General features: G+C 43.8%; 1 pseudogene; it reads left to right on the forward strand.

The window, feature by feature from the left end:
* Nucleotides 1-1,290: 1,290 nt before the first annotated feature.
* On the forward strand, nt 1,291-5,552 carry LOC145339591 (Ig heavy chain C region, secreted form pseudogene; annotated as a pseudogene).
* Nucleotides 5,553-6,708: the final 1,156 nt, after the last annotated feature.

Below are 6,708 nucleotides of genomic sequence, written 5' to 3' on the forward strand. Positions count from 1 at the left end.
AGAATGAGAGGGAAAGATTCAGAATGAGAGGGAAAGATTCAGAATGAGAGGGAAAGATTAAGAATGAGAGGGAAAGATTAAGAATGAGAGGGAAAGATTAAGAATGAGAGGGAAAGATTAAGAATGAGAGGGAAAGATTAAGAATGAGAGGGAAAGATTCAGATTCAGAGGGAAAGATTCAGAATGAGAGGGAAAGATTCAGAATGAGAGGGAAAGATTCAGAATGAGAGGGAAAGATTCAGAATGAGAGGGAAAGATTCAGAATGAGAGGGAAAGATTCAGAATGAGAGGGAAAGATTCAGACTGAGAGGAGAAAGATTAAGATTGAGAGGGAAAGATTAAGACTGAGAAAGACTGAGAGGGAGATTGAGAGGAGGCTGCAAACAGACAGAGAAAAGCAGGGCTGAGGTGGGAAAGAGACGCAGACACAAAGTGAAGAGGTTCATACTCACCAGCGCACATCTTTTCCCTCGGTGATCTCTCCAACTCCTTCCATTCCCTCTCCCATGGTGGCGGAGACAGATCCTGGGCCAGGGGCTTTGTGCTGGGTAAAGGGGAGGGGGGTTAAAATCTCAGAGCTGGAACTCCATGCTGCGCACACACACACACTGACTCACTCACACAGACACGCAGCTTACCTGATACTTACCCAGCCACGCGGAGACAGAGACAGAACAATGGAACCCCAGCCTTTTTGTAACCTCCACGCACACTGTCCACACCTCCCCAATCAAACCCCATCCAACCACATCTCCTACACCTCACCTGGACACACCTCCTGCAGGTATGGCCCAGTCCAACACCAGCCTGTCTCTGAGTGTGTGGGGGGGTTGTGTGTGTGGGTTAGTGAGCACCAGGTAAATGGTTTATTCCAAGGCTAACTCGCAGCTCTGCACTGCCCGGCAGGCCAGGTCTGAATGTGGACTGTACAACTTGTTCACCCAGGGCTCCATCGGCTACAGGTTTCTCCCCTTTACTGATTCCTGCAAAGTTGCCTTTCCCTTAAGTTGCTTGAACTGTAACAATTTCTTGCAAAGTTATTTGTTGTCTCATTTACTAATTCCACTCCTGAATTACAATGTCATCTGTCTGCTGTTGTCTGTCCGGGTGTCTGAATGTGTGTTACAAGCACTAGCTGGGGGAGGGGGAGGGAAAGAATCAGAGTGAAGTTTCTGTCTGCTAAGTGCTGTAAATGTGTCTTTAACCAGCAGCTCTGCAGAGACAGAGATACAGGATTTTAAACTCACTGGGACCCAGAAGGATGTACTGGGACCCAGAAGGATGTACGTGGCGTGAGAATTGGAAGAAACCAGGTTGTCAGGATACGGAAAGGTGGAAGGAAAATATCAAGTCAAAGAACTGAAAGTACAAAGGCGTCCCGGAGGCTCCCTGAAACTGAGCTGTAAAACCAGCGGTTTAAATCTTGGCAGCTACTGGATGGACTGGATCCGGCAGGTTCCCGGACAGGGGGCTCGAGTGTCTGCTTACCTACTATCGTTCATCCAGCACTAATTACTACACGCCATCAATTCAGGGTCGATTTACTGCGTCCACAGACACTTCAAGCAACATCTTCTCTTTGGAGATGACGAGCCTGAAGACTGGAGACACGGCCATCTATTACTGGGGATATCAGCATCTTCCATCATAACCTGAAGGTCAGGATCTGTTTTCAATGCAGTATGATCGAGGCTGGTCAGAAGCAAACTATAATGGTGTTTAAAATAAAGAGTAACACAGAAAGCATTTAACAGTAAAACTTCCCAAACTCACCGATATAACTGGTCAGCTTTTCACTGCCTTTATATTCATTGTAGTTTCAGCAATCCGACATACGATATATTACTCTTTTTAATATTTCTCATAGATTGTGTTATATAAACAGTTGCCTACATTTCCCATTCGAGCAAAACCAATGGTCCGTTTGAAGTGAATATTGAACAGCAGGACTGAACAGAGTGAGTGCAGTTTTTGTATGGGTGTGTGTCACTGTGATATTCTACGGGGGTCACAGCGCTGAGAAAAGCGCCATCCTCATACAGAAACCTCAGAAAAGGTCCTTGCTTAAATTTGTGACCAATGCTATTGCCGAATGCCAAAGTACATGAGGGTTCAACAAAATAATACTTAGAAGCAGTACTTTTTTTATGATGTAAAATGCTTCAAGTTTATTGTTATTGATTTACACGCTGGATGTGCACAGAGAGTGTAAAAGTTTCTAACCCCCTTTATCAATATCATGACCAGTCGAAATTGAAATATCTCACTGAGTCACCCTTAACGAGCTGCAAACAGGCTTTTGAAATAGCAGTGAAATTAACTGTCTGTATTTTACAGCTAACTGTCCGCCTCAGTACTGGTCATGCTGTGTCTCACTGTGATAGCTGGAGCTACACAGCAGTTACTGTCAATACAAAAAACCCTCAGCACTGACTGATTGAAACTGGATCAGTGTCACTTTTACATCCAAACTGTAATCACAGTACAATATTATTTATGTCCAGCACTGACCACATGGCAAGAATAAACATGGAAAATCTTGATAGTTACTCAATTATCGGTGTGCGTTTTCAACAACATGTTCACGTGTAACTCTGTGAAATATAAAACATTAGGGTCATTTAGGAATGTCAAATGATATCCAAAGATCCAGTTATAATCTAATGAACGTTAATTGTCTTTGCTTTTCCTTGGGTTTGTGGATATTTAAAGTAACGGTGATTTTGTGTCTATTCTGTGCAGGGACGGTTATTTTATGACACAGCCAACGGAATGTGACACTGTGATGCTTTCGACTACTGGGGACAAGGGACCATGGTGACGGTGACTACAGGTAAGAACCATCCACTTATTGAGTAACTGGTTTACATGTGTCTTTGTTTTATATTTTTATCTGTACTAATAATCCATTTGGTAACAGAAATGTGAGTTTGGCGGATTCTCGGTTGAGAATTGTTACAATGTTTCCTGTGACTCTGCTGCGAAGGGGTTTTAGAATTCAGCTCTTTCTGCACAATAGCTGCTGCTGAGGGATTCAATCCCAAATTGTTGGGATTTGGTGTTTATCTGTTGAGGTTACTGTGTGGTTAGGGTTACTTTCAAATCTAAATGTCTGTTAAACAATTCAGCGTTTCTGCAGTGCTTCATCTCGGCGACATCTAGTGGCTGCGGGTTGAACCATCTACTGCACCAGTGTTTGAAATTTAAACCAAACAATTAAAATAATCTAGAATTTGTACATTTAGCCAGTGAAAATGTTCCACTCACTCACAATGCTGGTGCTGCTGTGCAATATTTTCTGCTTATTCTAAACATTAATTAGTTTGGTGATGGGCGAATTGGCTGGAATTTATACTGAACATTTCTGTAAATGTTACATTTGATTCTGTTGAAAGTGTTTGTAGAATTGTGCTGCTTCTGCATGAAGCGGGCTTCAGTCTGTCAGTGATGCGTTTTTTTCTGTGGTGAGGAGATTATGTATCTGGGTGACTCTAAACACGTAAAATTTGTGAATTAATTTAGTGTTTCTGCATTGTTTGAACTCAGTGACACTGAGCTGTTACACGCTTTGATTGAATATGAATATTCTGTGGGTTCGCAACTGTTTGATGCGTGACTGCAGACAGAAATAAAGCAGGCTTTATTGTGTTTGTATGTTTAAAATCTTTACTGATATCGGCTTACGCCACTCGTTCAGAACATAGTTTGTCACTGCATTTACAATTTGGGGTCCCTGCAATGTTTAATCTCGGTGATATTTGATGGCTGGAACTTTTACCTTCCAAATGTTTAAATATGGTGACATCTAGTGGCCGCGGGTTGAACCATCTACTGCACCAGTGTTTGAAATTTAAACCAAAAAATTAAAATAATCTAGAATTTCTATATTTATCCAGTGAAAATGTTCCACTCACTCACAATGCTGGTGCTGCTGTATAATATTTTCTGCTTATTCTAAACATTAATTGGAATTTATATTAAACATTTCTGTAAATGTTATACCTGATCCTGTTGAAAGTGTTTCTAGAGTGTGACAGAGATACAGACAGATACAGAGAAAGAGCAGAGAGCCGGGGGAGAGGGCACAGAGCTGGAGGGAAGTGTAGAGAACCAGGTGGAAATACAGAGAGCCGGATAAAAGGGGAAAAGAGCCACTGCGACAGGCAGAGAGCCAGGGGAAAGGGCAAAGAGCTGGGGAAATGGGCAGAGAGCGGGTGCTGGATGGGCGGACTGAGGGGGTTCAGAATAGAGCTAGCACCACAATCAGCTCATCTGTAATCTCAGTGAATGATGGAGGAAACTTCAGGGCCCGAATGGGAATCTCTAGGTATTAATGTGTGATCCTTCAATGAGTCAATGTTGAATTTATTTGAATTTATAATCACATTGCGAGTTTCCTGATCATTCAGTAAGTATTCATTCCGGAGGTATTTTTGAAGCAAAGTCACTAATCTCTGGTTTGTGCAGTGAGAGGCAGTGAGTTGGACAGAGGAAGGGGCACCAATCAGTTTGAAGCCAGGCAATTTCCAAAACTAGTGTGGAGATGCCGGAGTGAGGTTGGTGTGGGCACAGGAAGGATTATCACAACACCAGGTTAAAGTCCAACAGGTTTATTTGGAATCAAAAGCTGTTGGAGCTCCCTCATCAGGTGAGTGGATAGTCTGAATGAAGGGAGAACTTCTTCATCACAAAGTGTTGTTGTTTGAGAAATAAACAGCGGTTTGTCACACACTGCTGTTGTTGAGAAATAAATAGTTGCTGCAATAATGGGGAACATTTTTGCTGTTCCCTGTTAATCCAATGAATGACACGTCATTGTGAGACTAACAGAATGTGTTTTTTTTCTTCCTAATTTGATAGAAGTGAAGACAGGGATATGAGTTTCTACAGAGATGACAATTCCCAAATGATAGAAGTAACATCATCTCAAAGGCGGATGAAAGATTTCATTGGGAAATATTAGGGATAAGTTCATAATTCTAATCAGTGTTGGAGATAGAAACATAGAAAATACAAGCTGGAGTAGGCCATTTGGCCCTTTGGGACTACTCCACCATTCACTTTGGTCAGAGCTCATCACTATCCTGATCACACCTACTACCCATATCCCTTCATCCCTTTAACACCAAGAGCTATATCTAATATAGAAACCTATTTGTAACAATATGTTTGATGACTTAATAAATGCAAGTAAGAGTCTAACTTGTTCAATTGGCCATTCTTTCCCAGCGAAACAATCTCCGCCCAATCTCTACGGCCTGGTCTCCCCCTGTCAGCGACACAACTCCGACGGCTCCATCACCTTCGGATGTTTGGCGATGGATTACTCTCCAGATGTCTCCAAAGTGACCTGGAAGATAAATGGGCAAACGGTCCCCAGTGGATTTAAGCCTTACCCGTCAGTGAGAAATACGGATGGAAGCTACACCCTGAGCAGCCAGTTAACCATCAGCGACTCAGCGGGAGAATGTCCCAGAATTGACTGTGAGGTTCGACACATCAGCACAGTCAAGAGCGTTGAAATACCATGTAAGTGTTGCACATTTTCCTGATATCTAACCAGTGGTTTCATTGTCTCCAGAATTCTCCAGTTTATTGACATTTACTGTACATTTTCTGCAGATCCAAATAACAACATAAGAACATAAGAAATAGGAGCAGGAGTAGGCCATCTGGCCCTTCGAGCCTGCCCCGCCATTCAATAAGATCATGGCTGATCTGTCGTGGCTCAGTTCCACTTTCCCGCCCTCTCCCCATAACCCTTAATCCCCTCTCTTATCAAAAATCCGCGGGAACCGGTCGTCTCTGTCCTCCTGCCCTCGGCAGAAGACGTCTCCGCTCAGAACAAAGAACAAAGAACAACACAGCGCGGGAAACAGGCCCTTCGGCCCAACGAGCCCGCGCCACCGTCCCACTGTCTCAGTGACCTATTCATGATTTTAGTCTACGCCTAATGTGCGAGGATCAGGGAGGTCCAATTTAGGGACAATTTAGTACCCAATCAATCAGCCTAAAAGCACATCTTTGGGGATGTGGGAGGAAACCGGAGCACCCGGAGGAAACCCACGCAACCACGGGGAGAACGTGCAAACTCCCACAGACACAGGCCCAAATCCATGTGTCCGCACAGCAACAGAGATAGTCTCTGAGCTGTCGTGTTGCCCTCGAGATGGTCCAGTTTAAGCACACTAACGACATGAAGCAATAGGCAACTCCCGAAGCAACGTCCAAGAGCAGCCCACTACAACCTGCCGCATGCATGCCCCTTGCTGGACTTAAATGCCTGTGGAGACAAAAAAATTCATTATTAAACAGGCAAAGACTAACATCCCTGAGGCAAAACGTATTCCCAAGCCTGCAATGTTTAGTAAGGCCTACTATATCCCCCTATATGTAGCCCGCTCATGTGGCTGTCTAAGTGACTCTTAAACAACCCTAGCGTGCCTGCTTCCACCACCTTACTCGGCAGTGCATTCCACACCCCCACTACCCTTTGCGTGAAAAACTGCCCTCTAATATTTGTCTTATACCTAGCCCCCCTCACCCTAAGCCCGTGACCCCTCGTTCTATCCATTTCTAATAGCGGAAAAAGCTTACCACCATTTACTCTATCTATCCCCTTCATAATCTTATAAACCTCTATTAGATCCCCCCTCAGCCGACGTCTCTCAAGGGAAAACAGCCCAAGTTCGTTCAATCTTTCCTCGT

Source organism: Carcharhinus amblyrhynchos, unplaced genomic scaffold, assembly GCF_965287045.1.
Source record: "Carcharhinus amblyrhynchos unplaced genomic scaffold, sCarAmb.v2.hapA scaffold_553, whole genome shotgun sequence".
In the NCBI taxonomy this organism is placed as follows: Eukaryota; Metazoa; Chordata; class Chondrichthyes; order Carcharhiniformes; family Carcharhinidae; genus Carcharhinus; species Carcharhinus amblyrhynchos.